A 17024-nucleotide genomic window follows, 5' to 3' on the forward strand; every position below is an offset into this window, starting at 1 on the left:
CTAAAACTCCCAAGGTTTTTATTATTGTGCTGAAAATGAGAGAGCACTGTGGAGATCTATTCCGGGAGCTCACTGCACAAGAACAAAGCCACTTGGTCTGGGATGCAGGATTTCAGTGCAATCCTACGGGGGTGTATTTTGAAGTCCCACTATGTTCAGTGAGGCTTCGTTCCCTCGGACGTGTGCTTAGGGTTGTAGCCGAAATGCCCTAAGCATCTTGATTTTGAAGAGCAAGCTCCTAACTTTTAAAAAGTGCAATGGACAGTTTCAGAAGTGGAGCGCTGAAGCTGTATTTTCACTGGCTAGGGCTTCAATGCCTGGAAGAAGTCGTTTCTCTGTGTACACGCAACTCTTTATCCCGAGCGCCGCTTGTGAGCATGCTGCAATGAAGAGCTTTTCTTGGGGCAACGAACTAGCACTTGTGCCCTTCTAGTTGCTACACTCCAGCTCCCATCAGCCCCTACAATGGATGGCTAACGTTCAGGAATGATGGGAATTGCAGTCCAGTATCAGAGGCTCACAGGTTCCCCACCCCTGGTATAAATGAACTGCCACATCATGTATGGGGGGGGGGTTAAATTCTTCCTTAAATGGGGGATAAAGAGGGGAGCCTTTTTCCTTTCTCACTTGGTTAAGAAGGGAAAGGCAGCATTGTACCCATAGCTTTTTTAAAACTCTAAAGCAGGCTTCCTTGACCTCGGCCCTCCAGATGTTTTTGGCCTACAACTCCCATGATCCCTGGCTAGAAGGACCAGCAGTCAGGGATGATGGGAATTGTAGTTTCAAAACATCTGGAGGGCCAAGGTTGAGGAAGCCTGCTCTAAAGTAACAGCCCACACCTGGAGATGGTTCATTTTGCTTAACTGGAATTTAAACAAGCTCCTAATATTTAATTCTGCAAATAAAGGCTTTTTTAAACAAACAAACAAACTTTTCAGCTCGGTGATGTTCTGTCCAAGTGCTGTACCACTATCAGCCACAGCGTGGTGCTCTTAGATTTTCTGATTATTGTCTAATACAGCTTGGCTGTGGAAGGGTCTCTGATTTTTCTGACTTTCCAAATGTATTCGTAGCCGAAAGTATCAGTAGAAAAATCTACTTATGGATCCTCCGGAAAGGGATCTGACTTCCTACCCTCACCTTCCTGCTTCCTATATGTAGAGGCCCGGGGGTGAGTGGGTTGGATTCTGCCTTGTATTTGTGCGAGATGCCAGGGTTTCAGAAAGCCAAGGCTGCGTGTGCATGTTTTGGCTAAAGAAATGTTAGGATATAAATTGGTTAATCAACACAAGCGGCAGATAAAAATCTCTTTTAATAGAGGAGTGTGGTAGGCAAACTACTAAGCATGACTGCTATGTTCTGCCTCCCTTGTCAGAGGAAGGCCTGTTGCTGGAGATCACAAGGGCTGTTCTCGGAATTTAAATAGGGAAGGGGAGAACCATGAGCTTCTTGGCGAAAAAGGTGGGATATAAATGCAACAAATAAATAAATGCCCAGCTTATTCTGCCCAGTTTCCTCTCTGAATTAAAAAGCAGGTAGAGGCAATTGAACGGCTTCTTCAAATGACCCACAAACCAGCTGCTCTGAATGGGAGCTGGAGTGAGTACCCCTCTCTAACTGCGCCTACACTGCCTCTGGTTCCCCAAAGCTAAATTATTTAGACAAATGATGTAGCAACTTGGCTGAATTATTCAGAGGGACTTAGGGGGTGCTAGCCAATGAAGCAGAAGTGTACGGAGATGAGCAGCATGTTGCATAACCCCCAGAGAGAATTCAGCCATTGGCTGGCGATGGAGAAGCAACGGGATACAATATTCATAGCAAAGGAGGCAAGGAGACGTCCCAGCCCAAGCTGAGCCGTGTTTGCTGCACGAGTCGTTTTGTGTGGGTGTGCTTTTCAGAGCATATGTTGCGTCAAAGGCTGGAAGTGCTGTTCTGCATGTATGCAAAGAGAGGTGCAAAGCTAGGAAGCAAGAGTTTTAAATAAAAGCTAAGGGCAACCATTGGAGCCAGGATGAACAGAGGAAGAAACCTCCTGGATCAGGCCAATGGCTTCTCTAGTCCAGCATCCTGTTCTCACAGTGGCCAACCAAAGGCCTATGAGTAGCCCACAAGCAAGAGCCACAGCCCTCTCCCCATTTGTGATTCCATGCAGCTAGGATTCAAAGGCATTCTTCCTCTGACAGTGGAAGGAAGTCATAGCCATTGGTAGCTATTGACAGCCTTATCCTTCACAAAGACGGGACTTCTGCAGATCTGGGTGATAAAATTCAAGCACCTAGACTGTTCCAGAAAGGCAGAATAATACAGCTCCCCTTTGCTGTGGCTTCTCCAGTGGAGTCAGATCCTGGGGGTGGATGAATGAATCTGCTGATTGCAGGGTCTCTCAGGGTCTCATTTTCCCAACCAGAAGGTCAGTTTGTGGTTAGTGTAGGCTTGTGAATCCCCACTCAGAGATGAAGCTCACGGGGTGTGGTCTTGCGCCAGGCGCTATCTCTCAGCCCAACCTATTCTGCAGGGTTGCTGTGAGGATAACATGGGGAGGAAAACTACGTACACCATCCTGAGCTCCATGGAGGAACGGTGATGCAAACAATCGATCAATAAATTTCTGCATCAGTTTCCACATTTGTATTTTAAAAGTCCACATGGAAATTCGTATGCATTTTTTAAAGCATATTTGCAAACAATTTGTGCACACTTTTTGGCTAAAGAACTACACCACAAAATCCAGGGAAGTGCAGGTTTCAAAGGATAGCTGTCTTCCAGTTTGCTTATTGGTTAAGGGAATGCAAATTAGATAGGGCTACATTAAAATGGGAATTGAGCAAATTCTACCCCTGCCCCCATCACTGGGCATCTCTATTTTGAGAGCATAGGAAAATTTTGCTTATTTCACATATCCTTTTATTTGGCCTGTGGAAGCTGTTTCCTGGGGGAAACATCCCAGGGAACTGGAAGAAACTTGATTTGTTTCAGGAGGAATCTGATGTCCTTGTTTCTGTTGGCTATTGGTTTTTGTGTTGCTTTCTGTTTTTGTTTGTTTGTTTGTTGAATGTATATGCTGTTCTGGGCCAGCTGTTCCATATCAGGAACTCCAAGGCTTCATTAGAGGAGCTGAACAAGAGCTCTGGGCCTGGGCTTGACAGCCTGGCAAGAGCCAGCTTCTCTTTTTAGCTGCCTCTCGCAGGCACGCCGTGATGCATGTGGGCGGCAGCAATTAGGAACTCTGACGAGCTCTTTCAGAGAAGACAAAATAATCTCAGGGTTTTGCAGAAGCAAAATGACAATTTTCTCCTACTGAGATGGAGCTGCTAGAGAGCCACCTGTTTGATCCAGAGGGGAAGTCTGGAGGTGTGGGCAGCCGCTGACGTTTGCTTTGGGAATTGAGGATTTAAACATGGCTACAGGGAGCCTCATTGATGATATCCCAAGTATCGCCTGCTTCTCCAATAGGAACCTGCCCATGCTTCCATGATTTCCCTTGGTCCTTGGGACAGAGCCAGCCCTACCATTAGCATGGCCACAATGAGCCTCATTGATGATAACTCATGTATCATCTACTTCGGCCGTAAGAACCAGCCCATGCCTCAAATACCTTTGTTGGAGGCCTTGCGTTGGGACCTTGGGCCAGCCCTACTGTTAGAGTTAGGCTCCTGCCCCTCAGGCAGCAGGTGCTGGGGAATGGGGAGCAGTAGCAAGGTGCTGAGGGGCACAACTGTGTCTATGCTCCATGCAGCCTCCCCTGAAGAAACCTGCTGCCTGTAGATGGTGTGGAGGACACTGTCCTGTTGCCAGTGTTGAAGTAAGATCCAGCTGCTATCTGGTCAGCTTCCATCCATGAAATAAGGGTTGCATCTTGTCCATCTCAGGCAACAAATGTCCTTTGCCATCAGGAGTACTGGAACAGAGGCACCCAGACTGTGGAAGTTTCTCCTTTAGTTGTGGGATGGTTTAGCAGTGGCATCAAAGCTGAAGAGACGTCCTCCCTTGGTAGAAGTGTTTGTTCTGTTGCTTCTAGTTTTTAGGCAGTTAACTCTGGTGGTTCTGCTCCTTAAGAGAGATTTCCAATCCCTTGTTTGGGTCCTGCTTTTCTTTCATTTCATTCCTCTGCTTTGCTGATTTATTGCATTATACCCAGGGCCAGAACCACCACTTGGTTGCCTCGGTAGCCTCAGTCAGGGGCTAAAGTGCCCTGGCAGGAGAAACCACCTGTCCTGGGGAAACCAACTCACTGGGTGGCTGGTTTAAGGAGTCACCCACCATTTCCCTTTCCCTCATGCCCCGCAAAGAGCATTGCACCTGAGAATTGTGGGGAAATAAAATGGCATAGTCAAGCTGCACAGCACTCATTTCAGTGCCACTGGGTAATGAAATCCTAGAAGGAATGAAAATGTGCATGGGGGTTTAAAAACAAAACTAAGGTACCTTGTAAACCCTTTACTCCAAAAGAAAAAATAGTACAATAAATAAAGGTAAAGGTACCCCTGCCCGAACGGGCCAGTCTTGACAGACTCTGGGGTTTGTGCGCCCATCTCACATCTATTGGCCGGGGGCCAGCGCTGTCCGGAGACACTTCCGGGTCACGTGGCCAGCGTGACAAAGCTGCATCTGGCGAGCCAGCGCAGCACACGGAACGCCGTTTACCTTCCCGCTGGTAAGCGGTACCTATTTATCTACTTGCCCCCGGGGGTGCTTTCGAACTGCTAGGTTGGCAGGCGCTGGGACCGAACGACGGGAGCGCACCCCGCCGCGGGGATTCGAACTGCCGACCTTTCGATCGGCAAGCCCTAGGCGCTGAGGCTTTAACCCACAGCGCCACCCGCGTCCTACCAGTACAATAAATAGCGTTTAACAAAAAGGTGCAGTGAAATCTCTCTCTTTTTAAATCATGGAGATATTTCTTCCTGATCTTCCTTCTCACATCATCATCTGTTATTTGTGTGCATTTGGGGGAGATTTGCATCTTTGTTATTATTTCTAGTAAATGTGCTTGCAGGATCTATATTTATGTCTTTATGGTGCTATCCTATGCTCCTCTACTCACAAGTCTCCTTGTTTTCAATGGCACTTACTCCAAGGTAAATATGCATAGGATGAAAGCCTTGATTGGTGTTTCCAACAGCAACCAGTGCTTTCAGACACCCAGCCACTTTGACGGGGGTGGTTTATATACACAGCAGCTTCTGGGGAAAGAGGTGTCAGGGCTCAAATCTTCCAGGAAACCTCCTCCCTCTAACTCTGAGCTGTTGGGACAAGGAGTGGGTGAATCTGTCAACTTCAGTTCCCTTCTGTTTCTCATTTTTTCTAGTCTTAAGTTCATTCCTCCACATTTCCACACCAGTTTGCATTTTTCTAACAAAAGTTCTCATAAAAATTCATCATGAGGATGTGAACTCACCATTGTCTTCAGTCTCAGAAGGCGGCTTCACCTCCAGCACATTCAACATCTTTTCCTTGCAGAAGCTCACAGGCACAAAATCATGCAGCCCCTCCAGGTAGGCAGGGCCAACTAGAGTACAGACCTTGTCAGCCTATAAAAAGCTTCAGCAGCCTTCAGTTCTCTGCTGAAACAACATCCTTTTATAGTCATGGTTGGAGGACAAGCTCAAGTCATCTGGGCTTGCTAGGAGCTGTCTATGGTCCTGACTTCCCTGATCTCAGCTTCAAGAGACTTAACTACAACAGTTGACTTGGCCCACCTAGCCTCAGGAGAGACAGCTTGACCTTGCCCATTTTTTTCTGTGATCTTCAAGGCCCGCAGAGCAGGATATATTGTGCTAACAACAGTCTCTACACCATTTATGGAGGCTGTGGGGGAAGGCAACAATTCTGCCCATCGTTTTACCTTCCATCTGTTTCCTCAGTTGTCAGTTCTGCCTCCTTATCCTTTCTCTTTACTCAGCCAGGCTGCCCCATAATGAAAGCCTTCTTAAAAATTCCCCATCCAGAAGACCTGGAAGATGTTGTCGTTCCACCCTCTTTGAAGAAGGGTCTTGCCTCTCTAGCTTGTTCCATAAAATGGGAGTCTGGCAATTGTGTCATTAGCAAAGTGACTTGCTGTGTGACTGATGGGGGCCACACACACACACACACACACACACACACACACACACCAGGTGATTGTGGCTGTGAGGTGCATACCATTTTAGTTATGCACTATGCCCTGAAGTGTTTATCTGTTGGAGGAATTGTGGGTGATTAATGGTGGCTGAATAACTTGCAGCATCCATAGCAGATTGCTGGACTGTCATCTGCCAACTGTAAGCCAACCTGGTGTCACCAGTGTAGGAAGGAGACTACCAAAGACCACTTGGTTGTCCATAGCCATCCCTACACCTACCAAACTTTCTCATTAATCTGATACAAAACAGTTTGACTTCGGATAACTGTAGTTTGCACGAATGCCTACAACCAAACGCTATGAATGAGCTGTTCGCCATAATTGATTACCTGTGAAAAGGCTTGTGCCATCACCTCAGGGATCATCCCACATTCTCCCTCTCCCTGTCACTTCATAAAGTACATTATTCATCTTGTTAATCATGATTTATCTTGTTAAAAGCATGCCATTAAAAAACCCAACACCACTGCTACAGTATTTCTTTTTTCCTATGTCTTTAATTCATCTTTCTCCACAACAAAGGAACAGGCTCAAGGTCATGAGTTGGGTGAAAGATCCCAGTGCTGCAGGGGGTTGGAGCTAGATGATCATCGTGATCCCTTCCAACTCTGTACTATCAGTCAGGTCTTTATCGGGGGAGACAAAGACCCCCCACAAAAGGGACCCTCTTAAATCAAGAAGAATGGACTTCAAATTTCATCAGATCCAGCTTAGGGTTGGGTTTGAGTGCATGAGAAAGTTCCCTGCAAGTTTGACTCGAGGTGCAGCTATCAAGGATCAAGGCAACCCAGTGAACTCTCCCTGCGCTCCTGCACTCCTTTGCCAGATCATCTCAGAGTTGCTGCTTCCTGAGAAATCCTCCAGGTGATTTTTTTTAGGGCGAGGTAATGCACAAAAGAGTCAGACTGTCTGAAAATGCAAGAAGCGGAGACAGGGCGAGCTCCAACTTGCAGATCAGCAGTTTTTTTGGGGGGTGGAATTTATACTTGGGACGCAGAAGAAGGCATTGGTGGAGGAAATGCAAATATAAGCCTGGCTACTTCTCAAGTAGGCGCTGTGGTCTAAACCACAGAGCCTAGGGCTTGCCAGTCAGAAGGTTGGCAGTTCGAATCCCAGTAATGGGGTGAGCTCCCGTTGCTCGGCCCCTGCTCCTGCCAACCTAGCAGTTCAAAAGCACTTCAAAGTGCGAGTAGATAAATAGGTACCGCTCTGGCGGGAAGATAAACTGCGTTTCCGTGCGGTGCTCTGGTTCTCCAGAAGCGGCTTAGTCATGCTGGCCACATGACCTGGAAGCTGTACGCCGGCTCCCTCGGCCAGTAAAGCAAGATGAGCGCCGCAACCCCAGAGTTGTCCGCGACTGGACCTAATGTTCAGGGGTCCCTTTACCTTTACCTTACTTCTCAAGATAGAAAGCAAGGTAGATAAAGAGCAGCACATTGCTCAGCCATGGAATAAAGGGAGGACCAGAACAAACACATTATGAAAGAGTCATTAAAAACTCATGGGGAGATTTCAATTAATTTGAACTACAGACCAAATTGCACCCATCAGAACTTTTCTTAACTGATGATAGCCCAGTCTACTTACTTCTACTTGGCTCCTCCACTGCCAGGATTGAAGAGACCAGCTCAGAGTACCCATTGTACCAATGACAGCCCCTACATAGAGTCACAAACCAGTCACTATCTAGAAATATTGACACATCACCATTGCATGTGATTCTGCAGAGATGACCCAAGACACTTTGCTGCCTGAGATGAAGGAGAGGATAGTGCCTCCTGCCCACTGATGTACAGAAGTTGACCAGAATGAGAACTGAATATTACTTCAACATTGGTGATGTGACAGCATTCCTCACCACAGCAGAAGACAGCAGGCTAGCTTAGGTGTGCAGGGAAAGTGCTGTGGCAAATACAGGAGTGTCCTTGCCCCTGCCCCTGCCACCCACCACCACCTGCCACTTGAGCATCAGCCTCACTCTAGCCAATGGTATGTTGCCCCTGGAGCTTCTAAGTATGCCCTGTTTGCAGAGTTATTTATGGCCCACTATATACTGGTAATTCCCATACCCAGATGTGGCACACGCACACACACACACACACACACACCCCTCATGGAGGATGAATCATTCGGCTTGGGTTTCTCTGTTTCCCATTTTTCAAAACTGAAATTCAATTCACTTTTCCACATCAGTTGTTGTTCTTTTAATCTGCATGGAAAAACCACCAGCATTTCTCCTAATATACACGTTTTCTGTATGCAACATTGTCTAACGTACATACTTTTTGCAAGCACAATGCATTTTTAAAAAACAGATTTGCCTCTTTATGCCCACTTCTGCCTAATATATGCCATTTTGTACACACAACCCTTTTTGGGATGGCAAACTGCACCACAAAATTGGGGAAAATGTGAATTCTGAAGGACAGCTACAATTCATTTCAAGTGCATTTTTTTGTGTATGGGAGAGGGGAGTTTTACCTTAAAAATACAAACCAAGCTGAATTTGTCCCCCTCATCCCTTCCTTCAGACCAAATATGTTGCCTGACCCTTCAGTAAGATGGAAAGGAAAAGGTGACCCATTTTAGCTGCCTTCTCCTATTGGTTTGCTTTCTCCCCTTCTGAATGGAATCCCATTAGTTTGTCTGTTCTCCCCACAGAACAAACCCTGTCATGTTTCCCTTTCCCATTTTACAGCTCAAAATAGCAGCTCCCGTCTGGCTGCTTTCAAGGCAAGGAGGCAGCATGTGGCATTGTGCAGCGCATGCCAAGCGCCAGTGAGTCAAGGAGCTAGCTAGGCTGCAACAGCTAAAATAATAGAAAGGCTGCTTTGCATGGTTTGGGAGCTGGGAACAGCAGGGCAGTGCCCACCATGGACCTTAAGAATGCAAGAAGATCCTGCTGGCCATTGGCACATCAAGTCCAACGTCCTGTTCCCGCAGTGGCCAACCAGATGCCTATGGGAAGCCCATGCGCATGACATGAGCACAACAGCACTTTCCCCTCCTGCAATTTCCAGCAAATGGTATTCAGAAGCATAAATGGTCTAGGGCAGCCTTTCTCAACCTGTGGGTCCCCAGGTGTTGTTGAACTACAACTCCCATCACCCCTAGCTAGCAAGGCCAGAGCTCAGGGATGATGGGAGTTGTAGTCCAACAATACCTGGTGACCCACAGGTTGAGAACCACTGGTCTAGGGGAAGCACATATCATGGTGAGCTTGAAAACATGTGTACAACCAGGTCTTTTTTCCCCAGCGGGAACTCACTGGAATTCAGTTCTAGCACCTGTCAGGTGGGCACCATTGCCATTATAAGAGAACAAGGGAGGTGTTCGTGGTGAGTTCTGGCACCTCTTTTTCTAGAAAAACAGCACTGTTTACTATCCTTCCTTTTCCCTGTTGCTGTCTTCAGTGTTTTCAAGAGCTGAAAGCACAACCACAGAGAACTTCTTCCTTCCTTCCTTCCTTCCTTCCTTCCTTCCTTCCATCCTTCCTTCCCAGCCAGCACTGATGTCTGGGCCTGATTAAAAGCAGAAACCGCAGAGATGTGGCTGATTTTGGTTCTGTTCTCCAGGAATAAATAAAGGTGTGGCTGCTCCAGCTGCGCACCTGACCAGGAGGCAAACAGCATGACACCAGAGGGTCACCAGTGGAGAACCACAGGCCCCTTCAGTCAGCACATTCCAAGGAGATGAATCAACATCCAGTGTAAGCCTATGACTGCTCTTCACCCTGGGGCAAAGAATGCAGCAAAGGAAAGGAAGGAGGTGCCGTTTGCTGATAATCTATGAATCCGCAGCTGAACAGAACAATTCTATCCCATACACCCTATATCAGGGGTGAGGAGCTGGAGCCCCAGGAGCAGAATGTGGCCATCAAAGCCTATCTATTTGGCCCTTGAGATTCTTTCCAAGATGTACCTTCTTCAAAGTTGCCACCATGGGATTGAATCCCACTCAACAATAGTGGCAGTCTTGATGATGGCTTGGATGCACTGACCATGTAATGAAAGCTGCAATCCTAAGGACTAATGAATGTGAGATCCCCACAGACCTCTGCATGCCTTATTTCTGAGCAGACATGCTTAAAACCATGCAGCATTGTAGGGATCCTATACAGATGCATTTGCAAGTTGTACCGAAATAAATGAAACTTTGCTTCCAAGTAAACGTGCTTAGCATAGGGATGCAAACCAAACATGCAATGCAATAAAGGAAACGTACTTATAAAGAAAGTTACTCCATGTTTGTCTGGCTTTTCAAAGCCCAGCTTGAATTTAAAAGGTCATTGCAATTCTTCTGGAAAACTCTTGGCCTTTCTTGGGCACCACAGTTCCAGGGCAGCCCTGGAGAATGCTGTGCCCTTAGTGTGCAGTCTTAGGGCACAGACAGTGCAGTAACAAGGAAAGTTTTAGGTGGTCTTAAAGGATGGAGTACAACAGACCAAACTGCACATTCCCTTGTGCATCTATTCCCCCCCCCCATCACAATACGTGATAGGCAAATTGATCCATTTTGGTCTCTCTATTTTTCCACCCTTAAGTTCATTTCTCCACATTTCCAGTTTGCATTTAAAAAAAAAAAAAAAAAAGTCCTCGTGAAAATTCAGCAGTGTTGTAGTGCAAATCTACCTCCACATGAAATTTTGCCTAATACATAGATTTTTACAAAACAATTTCCCTAAATACAATGCATTTTTTAATGCTGCTTTCACGAATATATGATTTTTTTTCCTGCACAAATTACCCAAGTACAGGCATATTTGTACACATTACCTGGCTGGAGAATTGCATGTGCAAATTTCTATGGCTGGCCCTCTTTTGATTCACATGTTGCTTCAAAAAGTGTGTGCTAAGTCAGTTCACTTATGAATGCGAACCGAAACAAATTTGTAATCATAATAGGAGTCACAGGGAAGGGCAGGATAACAATCAGGTCTATGGGGATGTGGATATTAGTGTTTCAACTGCAGAGTGGACAATGCTAGGATGGCCAGACAAATAGCTTGACCTGGCAAAAGGCAGCTTCCCGGGAGCTTTATAGATGCAGTCTCAAATACTGGCTTGCACCAGGTTTGCTCTCAGTGCAATGTCTGTCAAAATTCCAGGGCTTACTACAGGTTGCACCGGTTTTGCCATCTTCAAGCATTTCCTTTGCCTTTCGGAGCTTGTGCAGACAACTCCTGGGATTAGTATGCAACATGGTCTAGTGGGGAATATTGTTCTGGATCCGCCCCGTCTCCTCCCCTTGTTTTGTGCCTGGCAGAGGGTGTGGCGTAGGAGGGCTTGATGAGTATGTCCTCAAAAGCATCCCGTTCCCTAGTGTGGAAGGCAGAGGCTGTGAGGTTGTGTTTACAGTGCGCTTGTGCTGAAGGCAGACCAAAATGTTTGTGCATGTTGGGAATACTCTTGGCCACTATCCAGAATGTCTTATGAAAAGACAGGCTGCGGTTTCAGCATGACAAGAGCCATGGGTATTATGTAAGCGGAGATGAGAGAGTGTTGATGAGAGGCAGAAAGCAAAGAGGGCAGGAGGAATAGACTGAGAGGGTCTGGCAGAGAGAGATAGAAAGATGATCCCAACCACATTTGGCTCTGGGTCCACCCACATTTGACTTCAGCTCCTCCAGCCAACTATCAGGTCTGGCTCCATCCACGTTTGGCCTTAGGCCCCAAGATTTCTGTTTCCATGGGTCAATGGTCCTCCATGGAGAAAAGATTCCCTGCCCTGATCCACTGCACCGTTTGCTGAAACTGAAAGTCAGCCCTTCTGTGTGTTCTGGATGGGGGAAGGGGGGAGATGAAGAAAGAAGGAAAGGCATTTTGCACATGCTCATAGACTTCCTTAATTATTCTTTCGTATGTTCCATGGCTGAGCCCCTCCAGAAACCAATTTCCAGGAATCAAATTCAGGCTCTCCATGGTTCAAATTCAGGAGGTTAGAAGACTCTTCCAGGTCCAGACCAAGGAACGCCCCATCTAGTGGTGCTGTGGGTTAAACCACAGAGCCTAGGGCTTGCCGATCAGAAGGTTGGCAGTTCGAATCCCCGCGGTGGGGTGAGCTCCCGTTGCTCAGTCCCTGCTCCTGCCCACCTAGCAGTTCGAAAGCACATCAAAGTGCAAGTAGATAAATAGGTACCCTTCCGGCGGGAAGGTAAATGGCATTTCCATGTGCTGCTCTGGTTTGCTAGAAGCGGCTTAGTCATGCTGGCCACATGACCCGGCAGCTGTACGCCGGCTCCCTCAGCCAATAAAGCGAGATGAGCGCCGCAACCCTGGAGTTGGCCACAACTGGACCTAATGGTCAGGGGTCTCTTTACCTTTACCTTTACTCCCACCAAAGCTAGGCAGAAGCTCTCCTCCTCTACCACTCAGCGATGCAACCAGGGCAGGACTTCAGGGCAGAAGCCAACCTAGCAGAATGAGCAAGAGGGTTCACAAATGCAGGAATGCTGACCTGTCACATTTTGAAGTAGTACACATCAAGTTGCATCTAACTAAGTTCTACACAAAGTAGACTCATCGAAATTAATGAATCTAAATTAGGCAGGACTGGGAGAAACGCTTTACCTGAAATCTTGGCGAGCCTCTGCCAGCCAGGGGCCTGGATGAACCCATGCCCTGACTCTATGAGACAGTTTCATGGCGCCTGTCTGTGAACACGAAATACAACTTTCATGTTGAGAGAACTTTCCTGTTTTCTCTGAATGCAAGTGCAGTTTGGGGTAATCTTAGATTTGGGATGAAAAGTGTGGTATCCATGTTTGTCCTCAGAGTAAACCCTAATGCAGGCATAGGCAAACTCTGCCCGTCAGACGTTTTGGGACTACAACTCCCATCATCCCTAGCTAACAGGACCAGCGGTCGGGGATGATGGGAATTGTAGTCTCAAAACATCAGCCCTGAGTGGTCACTGGAAGGACAGATCCTGAAGCTGAGGCTCCAATACTTTGGCCACCTCATGAGAAGAGAAGATTTCCTGGAAAAGACCCTGATGTTGGGAAAGATGGAGGGCACAAGGAGAAGGAGACGACAGAGGATGAGATGGTTGGACAGTGTTGTCGAAGCCACCAGCATGAATTTGACTAAACTGGGAGAGGCAGTGGAAGACGGGAGCAGTGGCGTAGCGTGGGTTGTCAGCACCCGGGGCAAGGCAAGTAATTTGCGCCCCCTAACCCGTGTATTTGCACCCCCTAACCCTCAGATGTTGCGCACGGTGCAGCCGGCCCCCCCTGCACCCCCCACGCTACGCCACTGGACGGGAGTGCCTGGCGTGCTCTGGTCCAGGGGGTCACGAAGAGTCGGACACGACTAAACGACTAAACAACAACAACATCCAGCAGGAGACGTGGTGCGCGCAAAGCTGGCTCAGCCTGGCTCCTTCCTCCCGCTCCTCCTCCGCAGCCCCTTCCCCGCCCTCCGTCTCTATCCCACATGGGACCCTATCCCTCTCTCCCTCCCTCCCTCCCTGCCAGCGAGGGCAGCCGGCACGTGCCGCCCCTTGGGGACTCCTCGGCTTGCAGGCCCTTCCTCCTCCCCCTCCCCGCCCGCGCGACCTTCCCTCGCTCTCCGTCACGCGCAGGGCAGCTGCCGGAGGCGCCCGAGGCGCGCCCGTCTCCCCTTCGCCGCGTGCCCAAAGTCGCTCGAGCAGCCAATTAGAGCCGCGTATGCAAAAGCCGCGCCGCCCTCCTCGCTCTCCCCCGCCTCGCCAATTCCGTGCAAGTGGCGGCGCGGCGCGAGAGGAGCAGCCCTGGCCGGGCCCGCGGCGAGAGGAGGAGGAGGAGGCGGCGCGATCGCCCGTGCTTGGCGCTCCGGAGGTGGCAGCAGGCTGCAGCGGAGAGGCAGCTTCAGGTGAGGGCGGCGCGCGGAGAGGCAGGATCCGAGCCCGGGGCGGGAGGAGGCTGGGACGCGGGGACTGGGGTGGGATTAGCCCGGGCTGGGAAGCGCGTCTCGGTCGCGCATTAGGGACAAAACGGCGGGAGCTGCCTCGTAGGGAGTGCAGAGCATTTTAGCTCGCCAGGGTCCGTACTAGCTGGCCACGGCTCTGTTGGGGACTCTTTACCTGGAGACGCGCCGGGGATCGAACCCGGGACGTTTGTGCGCGCAAAAAGCAGGTGCGCTGCTACGCTTGCTCCAATTCGGGTGCTTTTGATTGCTGCTCCGACCGCCACCTCCTGCGAGGCGGGGAAGGGGCATGTTGTGTAAACAGAAGCAGACAGACAAAACCAGACAGCATCCATCATGTGCCCCGTGCCCGCGCACCGCACATCACAGGGGTTTGGGTAGGTAGGAACGGTTTCCCAAGGTGGGTCCAATGAACAACTTAGCGCATGGACAGCTCTTGCAGGAACAAACCCACCTACCCACACCAGACATGGGCTGCCTGTGCGCATTGGTATGCGCAAAAAAACAAGTCTGTGCCCGGTGTGCTGTTCTCACAGTTGGGAGAGCATTGTGTTTCCTGTGCCAGGAATGCAGACTGCTCAGGGCACAGGGAAGAAGTGCATGTCTTCAGAAATAACGCCTGGCGCACAAGTCGCGCCAAGCATCTGATAATGAGACTCAGGGCCGTTCTAATACAGTGGTGCTGGGCATAGCCAGCATTTATTGACAGCACTTGCACACAGTGTATCTTCAATAGGCAGCATGATTTGGGGAGCATAGCTCAGTGCTGAGGGGGAGGGACCATACCTCAGTGACAGAGCCCCTGTGTGGCGTGCAGAAGGTCTCAGCTTTCGTTTGGGGTATTTCTAGGTAAAAGGGTTGTATAGCCAGGTGGTAGAGAATACCCTGGAGACCTCCTGGCAGAGTAGACAAAAGGGATAATAGAGAATCTAGAGAATAGGGGTAAGTGATGATAGGTAACATTAATAGGTTGAATTCAGTAGATTAAAAGGGAGAATAGATAATAAACGGACAAATTGTTTGAGCTGGTGTAGGGCAGCTTTCTTTCTTTATGGCACCAGTTCTGGAACAAGCTGTGTTTGCACCTCTAGACCAGTTGCAAAAGATAAGCTGTTGTGAGCCAGTTGCATGAATAGCTTACAGCAGTGGTTTTCAACCAGTGTGCCGTGGCACCCTGGGGTGCCTTGAATGATGGTCAGGGGTGCTGTGTGGAACACTGGCCTCTGTCTTTATTTTCTTCCCACCCTCCTCTGATGTCTCTGCCTCCCAAAGGCTTGCAGCTCTGGTTACAAGCTCCCCAGGCTGGCCAGGGGGCGTTTCCTAGGCCCCTGTGGGGCAGTGTGAAGAGGCACCTCTCTTTGGGACAGGGGAGCAGCTCAGAGACCAGGGGTGGCAGCTGCGGCTCCCCAGAGGACTCCCAAGGGGAGAGGAGAGGAGGCTGAGGGAACACTCCATAAGGGAAGGTGTTCAAAAAAGGGCGAGAGGCTGCCAGCTCTGCAGGCAAGGGGTGATATAACTGAACTCCTGAGCCCCACAGAGGTGCCTCAGAAAGAATGTAGTTGGTCAAGGGAGCCGTGGACCCAAAAAGGTTGAAAACCTCTGGCTTACATTACAGTAAATGTGTTAGTCTTTTGGTCCCACAAGACTCTGGCTCCTATTCCCTTCCCTATAATTCCCAGAGGGATTCATCAATTGATCAATCAAGCCCTCTCCCCAGGGAGCTCTGGGAATTCCAGTTCTGTGAGGGGACTCTCAGCACCCTTAAAAAACTTCAGTCCTCATAATTCTTTAAAGTGGTATGATACTGCTTTAAATGTATAGCAGACATGGAACCTCTGTTGTTCTTGCTGCAACAGACAAACACGTCCGCTCCTCTGGAATTTGTCACCAATGCTGAAAGCAGCTGACCTGGAAGAAAGAGTGGATTTGCTCATGTTGGGAATATGATGAAGACCGTAGTTCTTGTTGATTTCCTCTCTTCCCCACCCACAGTGTGCCTGTCCACCCACTCACCCCCATGCATACATAATGAAACTTGTTTGTGGCAGCATGCCAAGTGGTATAGCTCTAGATTGGTTGGTTTGGTGACATATTTTATGTGTTAGTGGAAGGGGACCCCTCTTAGATGAAATGCCATGCTTGTGATAAAAAAACCCTTTGTGGTGAAATGTACCATGCCTAGGTTGTGATCGTCTTGATGTGGTCGGTGCAGATTTGAACTGACTTTAAGACCTGCTGTTCCCTTTTGTTTTCAAGCGTGCTCACTTGCAGTTAAGCATTCTTAGAACTGCCATCTGAAAAACTGGTGTGTTTTTGTGCAGAAAATACTCCAGCCATTCACAATGTAATGCCCAGGTCTTAGGAGACAACTGTCTGTGGTGTCCAGCAAAATGCTGCAGCATGCATTGTTCACGAAACGGTGCTCACCGTTAGCGAAGTCTCACCACGGCATTTGAATGTATTTCACCCAGAGTGAACAGATAATGGGCCATTCCAGATGTTCTCTTTTAATTGCAACAACAATCTGCGGGAAGCAGAGCTAACCTTCCCCCCTGCTGCCATCGGACCCCTTGTCATTTATTACAGACAGACAGGAGATCACACTGCTGCTGCTGCTGAATGTTTCACATCCTTCTTCATGTGCAGAGTCTGAGGCTACTTAAGTTCATGTCATGTGTATTTATCTGATTTGTTTTGTAAACTTGGAGTGGAGAGAGAGAGAGAGAGATGGTTTTTTAAAAAAATATTTATGCCCCATAGAATTCCAGTGCTTGAATACTCATCAGCACCATCATATTCTGCAACGAAGCAATTTTTGTTGTCTATCCACTAATTTTCGCATCAGGGAACCAGTGCGGCCATCCTAAGCCCATTTACCAGGGAATAAGCCTCATTAAACTGAATGAGATGTAGGATAATATCCAACCAACTTCTATCTGGAGTAATTCATTGGAATTAATGACTTTAATTTGGTCATGTTTCTTAATATCAGTGGG

The 17024-nt window shown here is 48.5% G+C and overlaps 1 protein-coding gene across 1 annotated transcript in view; it reads left to right on the forward strand.

The window, feature by feature from the left end:
* The first annotated feature begins 13837 nt into the window (after positions 1-13837).
* The window catches only part of LZTS1 (leucine zipper tumor suppressor 1), a 43642-nt gene continuing 40455 nt past the window's right edge, over positions 13838-17024 (forward strand). Inside the window, exon 1 of the mRNA XM_082200439.1 lies at positions 13838-13974. The gene's annotated coding sequence lies outside the window, so the exon portion shown is untranslated. The remainder of the gene's footprint in view (positions 13975-17024) is intronic.

Source organism: Podarcis vaucheri (assembly GCF_965113315.1).
Source record: "Podarcis vaucheri genome assembly, chromosome: 15".
Classification (NCBI taxonomy): domain Eukaryota; kingdom Metazoa; phylum Chordata; class Lepidosauria; order Squamata; family Lacertidae; genus Podarcis; species Podarcis vaucheri.